The sequence below is a fragment of the Urocitellus parryii genome, chromosome 7 (genome assembly GCF_045843805.1).
Source record: "Urocitellus parryii isolate mUroPar1 chromosome 7, mUroPar1.hap1, whole genome shotgun sequence".
Lineage (NCBI taxonomy): Eukaryota > Metazoa > Chordata > Mammalia > Rodentia > Sciuridae > Urocitellus > Urocitellus parryii.
This window is the reverse complement of record NC_135537.1, coordinates 18,290,048-18,302,445: the sequence shown is the minus strand read 5'-3', so window position 1 is coordinate 18,302,445 and position 12,398 is coordinate 18,290,048. Positions and strand designations below refer to the sequence as shown.

Sequence of the window (12,398 nt, the reverse complement as noted above, 5' to 3'; positions counted from 1 at the left end):
AAATCTGCTTAGCCCTAAGTAATGAAAAAAAGCTTAGCTGGATTTTAGTGTATTTATTTTTGCATTTTTAAAAATTGATTTTTCTCTTTACTTACAGTTTTCATTTTCCTTCTTTTCCTTCTTATCAACATTTATTCCTCTCTCCTTTTATCAACACCCTAAATTTTTAAAAGAAACCAACTGTCCTGCAACTTCAGTCTATATATTTCAACTAAATATTTATCATTCACTCCCTAGCTACTGTGTTCCCTATCTGTGTCAGGGCCAACTAGAGTTAAGAACAATGACTGAGACTTCTTCTTCTGGGAGGGTAGAGGAGGAGAAGGGCACTTTTTCTTTCTGTGTTTATTGAAATAGAGAGAAAATGTGATTGCAGAGGTAATGAAAGTTACTATCTAAAAGCATAAAATGAAGAGAAAATGAGTCTTTTGTCTCATTTTGAGCTCCTGGTGTCCCTAGGTGTTATGGAGTCACAACCAATACACTGTCTTTATTTAAATGCATTTAATGAGCTTTCCTGTCTCTTGCAACCAAAAGATAGTACAGTGGTGGTGCACCCGTGGTGAGGCAAGCTGTCATTTGTGCTATGTCTGGTGTTCTTTCCTTTATCACCCAATCCTCCAAACATGGTTCCAAACGGCTACAAATAGTGGGTTCTGGTCTCAGAGGTGAGAAAAATAGTTTGACAGCATTTCATCCTAACATGATTAAAAATGCTTTGAAAGTTTTTAGAGGCTTGTAATGTAACTTCTTAGATTCATTCTTTTGTTTTCTTTTAGCTTTCTTCAAAATCTTGGCTGTATTTTGGAGAGACGATGCTGTTGATAGTTAACATATTGCTGACGAATGTCCTTAGTGTCTTAGAAATATTAAATACTTAGGAAAAGTATTTAATATTTCTCAATTTCAGTTCTTGATTTATAAAATAGGGATAAAGCTATCGACATGCTTGAGATTCCTAAGTTGATGGGAAACTCTTCATTATTCAAATGAGAATCACGAACCCACACTTTCTGAATCCAATTTTATTTCTCTCTAAATGTTTACATTACAACATTTCATTTTTTCTTGGCACTTCAGAGGACAGAGCCACAGGAGAGAGGAGAAAAAAATAATAATACCAGCAAGTATTATGTTTTGTTACCTAGTTTGGTCTCAGATAAAATCTGTCATTTCAATAAGAGTTTGGATCTTGGAGAATATATTCCCTTTTCTGTGCTTAAAACTTCTGTTTTATTTTTCCCCTCCTACAATTTTTTTCAGAATATCACTTTATTAAGTATTAAAATTTTGTAGAAGGACAGTGAGGCCTGGTTTTATACCCTCAGATACAGCAATGGTTTCAGAGGAGTTAATGTTCAGGGGGCATTCTAGTAGTTCAAATGTGCCTTAACACATCCGCACTTGCTGGGAACCTTCCTGTTTTATGGCCTCCCCAATTCAATCCTGCTTCCTCAGGTGGAAGACAGCTAAGAAACCTGCTCAGATTTCCCTCGCTCCACCTCCCTGCTGGCTGCATTTCTATTTCCTTCTATTCTAAAAGAGGCTGCTCAGATTTCATTTGTGGGGTACAGGTCCCCCCTGGCTTCTTCCGCTCTTGCTCAGCAACAGGTGGCTGTTTTGAACGGTCAGATCCCCTTTACTCCCTGGCTGTCAGAATTCATTCCCAGTGGGAAGGTAGACATCTGAGTTTCTTTCAGACTTCAATGGGTAAGTTGCCAATTTTCCATTTTATAAAAATAATTTTCCTTTGATGGAATAATCTCATTCCTGAACCATTCCATTAAGCAAAAATAAAAGGGATTTCAACCATATTTAAAGCTGAATCAGTATTGATCAGTCTGATGCCTTTTCCCTGACATCTGCCAAAAGGTCTCCAAGCATATGGGTCAATTCTGTTAACTAAAGAGAAATGGAGTAGAAATTCGGGCAATCTTGCTTTTAATGATCAATGTTTCATGTTAGATTTCAGTGTGCTTTGCTTTGCCAATATATTTGGATTTGGAAAATAGTGAATCAGATTATCTCAGGAGAGGACACAGCACCATATACAATAAAAACATTCACCCCCTTAATAGTGAATGTCAGTCAGGTTTGGAAGTCATTAGGAAAAGCGATTATCTTAACAATAGAAAATGAAAATACTTACTATGTGTCTTTTTCCATAGAAAGAGACTAAGAAAGTAGTCCCTTGTTATTTTCCATAAAGAGAAAATGAAGGCTAATGGGCAGTACTATTAAAATGGTAGATGGTCTCATCATTTGATACCAGGTATGAAATTTTCCCAGAGTCCCAGGACTGTGAGAAATGATACAATGGATTGTTTAAAGATTTATCAAACTAAATTTTATTCTGAACCCTCCTCCTCTTGTTGATCTACCCAGAATTTTTTTTTATCATTTGAAGCTTGATTTATAAACCATTGAAAGTGTTTCAGAGTTCTGTATTACAAGAATTAAACAGCACTAGTATCTCCTGCTTCATGGGTTCAATATATATATATATATACACCAAATAGCATTTTTCCCATGTGGAAACTATACAATATAATAAATGACAGAGACCCCAATAAAGCATTTTTTCATTACTTTCAGGATCTAAACAAAGATTCTGAATATTCAGAGCTCTTTTGCTATATTATTTTATATTCTAAAATCTATCTATATTCTGAGTCAATTACTTGACCAAAACAATTGAGAATAGTAATTAGCTTTGTAGCAAAATACTTTCCACCTACAAGATCATGTTCAAAGGAATTCATGTTGCCATGCTGACAGGATCTGCTGGCTGCTCTGAAAAAAGCACGGTGCACTCTCCACATCAACCCTGAGGCAGGCCACTCAGGTATCAACAACAGTTACACACAGTTCATCCAGAATGGGGCTGGCTCACCAGCAAAAGTCCTCCATGAAACAACACATCAACTGCAGCTGCCCTGGTTTCAGAAAAACCACACCGAGAATTACTGTATAGCATCTTCTCACCCCCTCAGTCATTGACAGGAATTTTGGAGGCCACCATGCTGTTTACTTTGTGGATCGTGGAAGTAAACGAACCAAGACAGACATCCTCGGAATTGGTAATGAACTGCGTCCGACTCTTCCCATTTCTCAGGTACCACCAAGTCTTTGTCTGTATAAATCAGTAGATCAAATGAACAAGAAACTTCCAACAGCGGCAGAAACGTCACTGTCGCCATCCTGGATGGCTTTCCGAGACTTCTCTCTGGGAGCACTGTCGTCTTTGGCAGTCTTGTCACACTCAGTATCGAATTGCCACCTTTCAAGGACCTCCCCACTTTCCACGTTCGAGATGCCCACCACCAGCTTCTGAACTGAGCCCTGGTACAGCCAATCTGGGGCATAATGCTGCTTCAAAGAGACACGCTGACCGTTTGGTGGCCAGTCACTTTCAGCTGCTCCAACACGCTGCTGAGGAACTTGATGAGCTCGGGGTCGGTGATCACCGGGGGAAGGTCTCCGAGGGGTAAATGCCGCGCTGATACAGGATGCTGTTGATGCCAGAACTCAGCCACCATCTCCGCGCTCCCGCGCAGGGTGATAATCCTGCTCCCAAGACAGGTGCCACGCCATGGCGAGTCCGCGACCCAGACGAGCGCTCCTACCCAGAAATTTGGTCTCTGTTATTTTTATCTTTTCCTCAAGGGTTTTGCAAAGTCATGTATGCTTGGATACAGAGTAGAATATTCTAGAAGGCCTCTCCATTCTTGATCCACGCTGATTATCACTAACGGGTTCTCCATTCTGTCATTATTGGGGCTTGGAATCAGGAAGCCCTCTGGCTCCCCATGCACTTTTGGACACTGGAGGTCCCATGCCTAGGATACTCGAAATCTTTCTTGGAGAATATCATTGTTGAGATTTGTCCCCACCAAAACTTATGTTGAAATTTGATTCCCAGTGCAGCAATGTCAAAATGTGGTGGGATCTGAAAGAGGCAATTAGGTCATGAGGTCTCTACCCTGATGTTTAACCTGGGCTTGCAGAAGCTCTCGCTCTTATTGAGAGTGGGTTGTTAGCAAACACAGTACCTCTCTTGCATATGCTCCTCTGCTACTTGCCACTGTCTCTTCTGCTTTCCACCATGAGTTGACACGGTGCAAGACCCTCACCAGAAGCCTGCTACATCCCATCCTCCCAAGTCATGAGTGAAATAAACCTCAATTCTTTATAAATTATCCAACCTCAGGTGTTCTGTTACAACAGAAGACTAAGCTACCTTATCAAGCTCTAAGCCTCTAAAAGAGACTGAACTTTGGAACTTTGCTGATCTTCATGACAAATATGATTACAACAGATTTCATCAAAGTTTTCACTGGCGAAGCCCTAGAAGCTTTTTAGAAAATCGGGGCAGGGTGGTATGATGGAAAGAACAGCAACTTGAAGGAATATACAAATGTGCTTAAGATTGGAAAAAAAAAAAAAAGACTTCTTAGGAGCAGAAGTGTCTATTTCTCATTCCTAAAATGAGGAGAGTGACTCTTACCTGCTCTAGAGGTAAAGTTGCTACAGAGATTATAGGTGTAAAATGCCATCCCAGAATACTTGCTCAATCAATAAGCAATACCTCTCACAATTAAATTACTCATGGGGCATGAGACTGGGTGGACATTGGGAACAAGGAATGGATTTATGAGTCTCAGATGGTGTCTAAAACAAGAGTGCTTGAGTGTGAGTCTAGTTTACCATCTTTCTGTGACGTCATTTTCTCATTCTTTCATTCCACAAGTGTTTATTACTTAAGACAAATCTTACTTTGTGATGTTTTAAGATTTTAATAATATGAGGTAATATAGCCCATACTCACAATGTTTATATTGAGATGAAGAAAGGGTTGGGGGAGGGGCATCCGATTAAAATGCAAGGTGTTGAGTGTGAAGACAGATGTAGGGATTATAAATGCCATGGGCATCAGTTTAACCTGAGTGGTACAGAGAAGTGAGGGGCAAGCAGGGAGTTTACTCACCTTCTGTCTCAATGCATTCACTATTTGTTGCTTAGCTTCTTTGCAGCAGCAAAGCATTCTGTAGTTATTGTTCTGGTTTTATTTTAAACATAATACATGATTTGCCCAAATCCTATTTATTTTATTATTTTTTCATTTAGCTGCATCAGGAATTTTTTTTTAAAAAGACAGTGATGTCCACACCGATCATGTAAACATTTTTTAATTTGCCTATAAATGCATTAAGGCAATGATTTCCATTTAATGTCTTTTTAAAAAAATTAAATGGTGACTATTTTATTTAAACAATCATTCTACTGAAATATTTAATATTTAAAAGAAAAAATATTGTGTATATATGAACCAAGAACTTTGTAAACTTTCTCTACTTAAGGATGCAGCGGACATTCTGGAAGGGAATTACCATGCCAGGGATGATCCAGAAGTCACCTGAGATTCAGGAGGATGAGCAGAGTGACATTTCAGATTACTTTCATGGTAAGACTTTATAGGTTAATGATGCTTTATTGAGGTCCATGCACCTCTTATTCCAAATAGTTTATTTAATATTTTATATTTTAGTGGTGGTTTCAGGTCATGAAGATAAAAAGCTCATCAGTGCAATTGGAAAAACAGTATAATTTGTTTTACACTGGTCTATAAGGAAAGATCTTGCCAATCTTATACTTCCGGTGAAACAAGTAAACAGTGTTTCTTCTTTCTGTCCTTTCAAGATGGAAGTTTCTATTTATTTACAAGGATTTGGAAAAGTCAATATTCAATGAGAGGAGAAAAATTTGGCAATATTTTATGAAACTCATGGGAGAAGGACAGAGAGAGAAAGCAAGGAAGAAATTTTCCAAGTGGCTGCACAGATGAGGTATTATTGTGTGGTATACATGCTCACAGCTGGTAGCAATCACTCCCCAACAAAGTTATTTCCCAGTATCAAATGTGAACACATGTGAGCCTTCCTTCAAGGGCACCTTTTATTCATGTTCTTGAATATAGATTATCATTGTGATCCTAACTCACTTTTATTAGAGTCTGTTTTTAATCAAATAAAAGGTCTTTACTGGATCTTTCTTGTGGGTTAAAAAAGAACATTGAAAAATTAATAACAGAAATTTCTTTGGTAATTCATTCAGCTTTCCTTCTTCATTTTTTGATCACAGCTTTGGTGATGTGTCCTGTTAGCGGTTGCTCTTTTCTTCATGTTATGTGGCATATCTATTTACTAATACAGAATATACCTTCTCTCCTCCTAAGAAAATGACTCTTTTGGAGAAGACCATCATTACAGTAAAATAATCTAATTAGCAGTAAGGTCAAGGGTATTTTGGCCTTATTTCCTTTTTTATTTTTCAGAAATTTTACAAGCAATTCTTTGAGGTACATTTTAATATGATGTTATTACTGTGAACAAGTGGAAATTATGGTCCTACAAGATACATTAACTTCCTATCAGGTAGAATCTGTGATTCACCTTATACAGCAAAAGACTGAATGTTAATATTGTGTGGGAAAAAAGAAGGAATTGAATTAAGGATCATGAAAGAGGAGCTTATCCAGTAGTGTCTGGGTAAACACTAAGTGTCATTTCAAGTCTTTATAAGAAAGAATTAGAGAAGTGTCAGTTTAGCTCCTTCACCCATTTATTGATTGGGTTGTTTTTTTTTTTTTTTGGTGTTAAGTTTTTTGAGTTCTTTATATATCCTGGAGATTAGTGCTCTATAGACACTTCTCAGAAAAAGATAAACATACCATCAACAAATATATGAAAAAATGTTCAACATCTCTAGTAATTAGAGAAATGCAATTCAAAACTACTCTAAGATTTCATCTCACACCCGTCAAAATGGCACTTATCAAGAATACAGACAACAATACATGTTGGCAAGGATGTGGGGGGAAAGGCACACTCATACATTGCTGGTAGGACTGGTGTCACCAATGTGGAAAGCAGTATGGAGATTACTTAGAAAACTTGAAACAGAACCACCATTTGACCCGGCTATCTCACGCCTTGGTCTATACCCAAAAGACTTAAAATCAGCATACTATAGTAACACAGCCATATCAATGTTCATAGCAGCTTAATTCACAATAGCTAAACTGTGGAACCAACCTAGATGCCCTTCAATAGATGAATGGATAAAGAAACTGTGGTATATATACAAAATGGAATATTAGTCAGCATTAGAAGAGAATAAAATTATGGCATTTGCAGATAAATGGATGGAGTTGGAAAATATAATGCTAAGTGAAGTTAGACAATCCAGGAAAAACAAAGGCAGAATGTTCTCTCTGATAAGTGGATGCTGATCCATAATAGGGAGAGGGAGGCATGGGAAAAATAGAGAAACTTTGATTGGGCAAAGGAGAGGGAGAGAAGGGAGGGTGCATAGGGGCAGAAAAGATGGTGGAATGAGATGGACATCATTTATGACTGCACTTATGGTGCAATGCTACATCATGTACAACCATAGAATATAAAGTTGTGCTGCAAGTGTGTACAATGAACCAAAATTCATTCTGCTGTCATATATACCTAATTTAAAAAATTAATTAATTAAAAAAAGAAAGAAGTAGAGAGATTGGACAAAGATACATAGAGGGATAGATAATAGGAAGACCAAGCAGAGAGGGATGCAGCTACAAGCCAAGCAATGTTGACAGCCACTAGAAGCAGAATGGGAGGGAATGGATCTTCTGGGAGCCCCTGAAGGGATTGAGGCCCGGATAAAGCCCTGATTTCAAACATCTGGACTCCAGAACAGGCAGAAAATAAAATTCTGCTGTTTTAAGTAACTAATTTGCAGTAATTTGTAAAAAGAGCCATAGGAAACAAATACAGTTACCTTAAAAAATACTAAATAAAATTACCCAAGGGAATGAGTATGAAGTTTCTGTTTCATGTAAAATGGAAAGCTACCACAGCTCCTGGTCTTGAAGATTTTTTTTTTTTTTATGTTTTTAAGCTTCCTGTAAGGTTGAACCTATTTTCTTCCTAATCTCACACTTCATTTTTATTAAAATGTTTCTTCTGATTTGGGCTGAACATGAGGTATTATACTCTGAACTGCTCAAAAAGATCTAGATCTGTGGTTAGAATTCAGGGTTGCTTCTGTCATCTGACCTCCTGCAGATTCTCGCTCTCTCCTTGAGTCCACATTCAGTATTCATATGTTTGTAACCCAGGAGTGATGCTGCAGGATTAATGACTAGTCAGCTAGTTAGGCATGTCTTTTGCTTTCATAAGGTTAAGATCCGTGAACATATAAATTAGAAAAAAAAAGTCAAAAAATGAGAAAATGTTTTTCCATTGTACCTGAAGACTGCTTTAATCAAGGTTTATAATAGTAATTATTTTATGGAAATTGTAAATGTGGCTTAACCCAAAGAATTTACTACATGTAACTTCTATACACAGCTATTGTATGTATACACTATGAGTATGGATTCTCATGTATGTATATGTGTATTATGTATCATATGTGTGCTATGTACCATATATGTATGTATGTATATATATATATATATGTGTATATATATATATATACACATCCACACACATCTTGGATTCTTGATGTAATGTTTTGTTTTTCTTTCACCGAAAAGAGGAAAATATTCTGCTTGAAATAGATAAATCCACAATAATTGTAGAGTTCTAAGCCTAGATGTATTAGCGGCTGAACAATGCAAAAGCAGAAATTGAAATTCTGTTCCCTCATGAGTAACCTATTATGTCCCCTGTGCCACCATAAAAGACATACAAAACTCTAAGGATCCCATAGCATTATATTTCTTGAAGTGTCACTATTTTTTGTAACATTATTCTAATGTTACAAATGTTTTGTAACATTATTATAATATAGAACATTTATAAGGAACTTTGATAATAATAATAATAATTTAATTATAATAGTTTTAATTATAATTTATAATGATAGTTTTAATTATAATTTAATTATTGTAATTTAATTTAATAATACTGTTTGATTACTAGTTTGTCAACTATATATTTGTTATGTTCAACACTGGAAAATTAAGCAAAATCAGGTACAGTTCCTGAGAGAGGAAAGCTGATGAAACGATGATTTTTTTCTTTTTTTTATGGGTGGGGGGGAATGAACCCAGGAGCTATCTACCACGAAGCTACATACCCAGAACTTTCTAAATTTTTATTTTGGACAGAGTCTTCCTAAATTGTTGAGGCTTGCCTTGAACTTGTGCCCCTCTTTCCTCAGCCCTCCAAGTCTCTAAGATTACAGGCATGCTTCACTACCCCGGGCTAGAAGATGGATATGAAAACAAACGTATAGATTCCATCTTATGGAATAATGAGCCATATGAAATTGCCAACATTTAATTATTTTTGACCTACAAAAACTGTGATTTCATATCGTTCAGTACAGTAATTAGGAGTGATTTGGCAGCACAATGGTGAATTTAATTTGACTTAATGCAGTGTGCCAAACCTGGTAAATTTACTCCAGCCAGTTTTCAGTTTATTTCAATCATACTCACCAGAAATCTGTGGTTCTCTTTGATTTCCCAAAGGCCCATGCAGATTAAACTGGATTTCTGCAAAGAACTTTGAGAAGTGTTCAACTTCCGATGGGCTTAAGTTTTAGGAAATGAAGTTATTCTCACTCGATTTGTTTCTTAATGCTCTAAATCAGAAATTAACAAACTTTTTCTATAAAGGGCTAAATAATAAATAATTTAGGGTCAGGGTTGTAGCTCAGTGGCAGAGCACTTGCATACCATGTGCAAGGCACTGGGTTCGAATGTTAGCACTTATAAAAATAAATAAAATAAAAGCATTCTGTTAATTTACAACTACAAAAAATAATTGAAGAAAAATTTATAGAATTGCAGCCTCCATACCCTCTCTAACAACTGTCCACTGCTATTGTATTACAAAAGAACTGTAGATAATATATAAGCAAATGAGCATGGCAAAGTCCCCAAAAAACTCTATTTATTCATGCTGAAATTTGAAATAAAATATCATTCTTCTTTTGATTATTTTCTAATAAGTTACAAAACATAAAATCCATTCTTGGTGTTAATGGATCATCTGCATCATAGCCAGGGCTGCACAGGGCCCTTGCTCTATAATTTGCCAAGCCCTGCTCCAGAAGCACACCTCGGAAATTTCTACCTGGGAGGGCTGCTACAAATGGCTTTCTTCTAATATTCAGTAGGTTTTGCTCTTAGAAAGGAGATGCTCTCTTCTCCAGGAGATATTCTCAGCAGTACTTTATGCTCAATGGAGGAAATCTCACTGAATCAGAGAGTAAACTAAGCCAAGGGACATTTCATTTCCTCTTTTGCAGAGAAATACCAGGCAGAGTCGGGTTTTCACTTCCACTCATCAACACCTGTTCTAGATGAAGGTAACTCTTTGAAGGTCAAATAGAACAGAGGCTTGGGCATCCCCATTGAGATCCAAGGACTTCCCCACAAGTGGTTTCCTCATTCTGGAAGCACTAAATGAGCTTAACTTGCTCTCTCCCCCCCACCTCTGTCGTTTTAACTATTAATATCAACTGAACAATCTTTCATTTTGCCAGCTATAATCACAAACAGCCATGAGGTTGGACTATTTATGCTCCTAACTTACAAGGATTTCATTCAGTGATTGATTTCATGTTTTTTAAAAAGGCCGGGGGATGGGGGGCTTACCTGTAGGTTGTAAGCAATTGGGTTTGAGCGACCCCTGGTCTTCAGAAAAGTGCCCACTTCATCCTGAGCTGGAGGTTAGCCAATCGAACAGCAACTTGAGAAATCTCATTCATTTCTCCTTCTTTAGCAGTTGCTCTTTTCACACTAGTTAAAGAGCTTTTCTTTTTCATCCCTGCCTGAGAATCAAGTCACCCATTTGCAGATCTGTGCCACTGTACAGGGGGTGGCTTGAAGTGGTAAGGCAATAGTGTCATTTCATCCTACTTCAAACTGAGTAGGGTGATTTTCATAGGGTAAATGAAGAACGCCGTGTCACACTTGAAGCTTTTCTCTGTAATGTATAAAAAGTCTGGAAATGAAATTATCAGTTTGAAAATTGTGAATGGTGAGCACTACAGGTGACTCATATATTTTTTCATAGTAGTTGGATGTAGATTTTTATTTGATGTGGACATTGGTGCCATCATTCCAAGACTGAATCAAAACTTCATGATTTACAGGGCTGGGGTTGTGGCTCAGCCGTAGAGTGCTCACCTAGCACGTGCCAGGCCCTGGGTCCGATCCTCAGCACCACATAAAAATAAATAGGTAAAATAAAGGTATTGTGTCCAACTACAACTTAAAAATAAATAATAAAAAAACCTCCATGGTTTACTTTAGATGAGTTACTTTATCTTCCTGTACCTCAGTATTATTATCTATGAAATGAGGTGAAAATTGCAGGTCAATCTTAGAACAAGTGAGGGATTCATATTTGTGTTTGTGTGTATGTGTGTGTGTTTCATTGCATTTAATTATTATTGTCTCAAATACTCCTATGTCTCTATGACCTGAATTTCACTCACAGAGTTGGGAAGGTGAGCATGCTAATTAGTCCCTGAAAAATCCTAGTTTCTGCATAGCTCTTGCTGCTTTATGACTCAAATCCCATACTCTTTTCACAGGGAAGGCATACTTTGAAAACTTCACATTGCAATGCCTTTATTCACTGGCTTTCTCAGCTTTCCTGAAAAACTAACTGCTGGCTGCTTACCTAGCTTCTCTTTCAGGACATCCCAGCGTTTGCCTTCGGTTCCCTGTTCTAAGCCAGGTACTCTGTGCTTCATGTGACTTCCACTAGAGCCCTTGCCATATTGCTTTATTTATTCATTTGGCTTTATCTATTTATATACTTCCAACATTTCTATGCTATGACCTCTTCATGGGAAAAGCTGTTTTTCCTTAGCTTTAATCCCTTATCCTAACATGAAATCAGAATTAAAAGGTGAATTTTATTAGAATGATCAACCATTAAAAAATGATTTGCTATGATAAAGAAGACTGGACTTGTATGGAAAAGCTTAGAGGCTTTTTACTCTTTCCCTCATTAGCTCTTATACACTTAATCAAGGGGGAAAAAGTAAAACAGAACAAACTACAGTAAGAAGGAGGTAGATGAAAAACCTTGTCCTGGTGTACAGCCTGTCCAGAAATTCCTGTTGCCTCCTGGTTCCTGGCTTCACAACATTGGTTCTATCCTTTCCCCTGTTATTGAATGCAGTGATGTCATGTGCCTGGGCTTGTGTTGCAAGAAAATAAATAAGAGCTAAAGAAAATGTGGGTGTAACAAGACCTCTGGGGCAGCCACTTCTTCTTGACTCTACCTCCATCATTTTGTTAGGAGACAACTAAGAGACAGCAAAACTCACAGATGACATCACATAGAAAATCAAACCAGACTGTAATCCCAATGGCTTGG

At 37.3% G+C, this 12,398-nt stretch overlaps 1 pseudogene; it reads right to left on the bottom strand.

Annotated features, from left to right (window-relative positions):
- Positions 1-2,989: 2,989 nt before the first annotated feature.
- Positions 2,990-11,766, bottom strand: LOC113195235 (mitotic spindle assembly checkpoint protein MAD2A pseudogene; annotated as a pseudogene).
- Between the last annotated feature and the right edge of the window lie 632 nt (positions 11,767-12,398).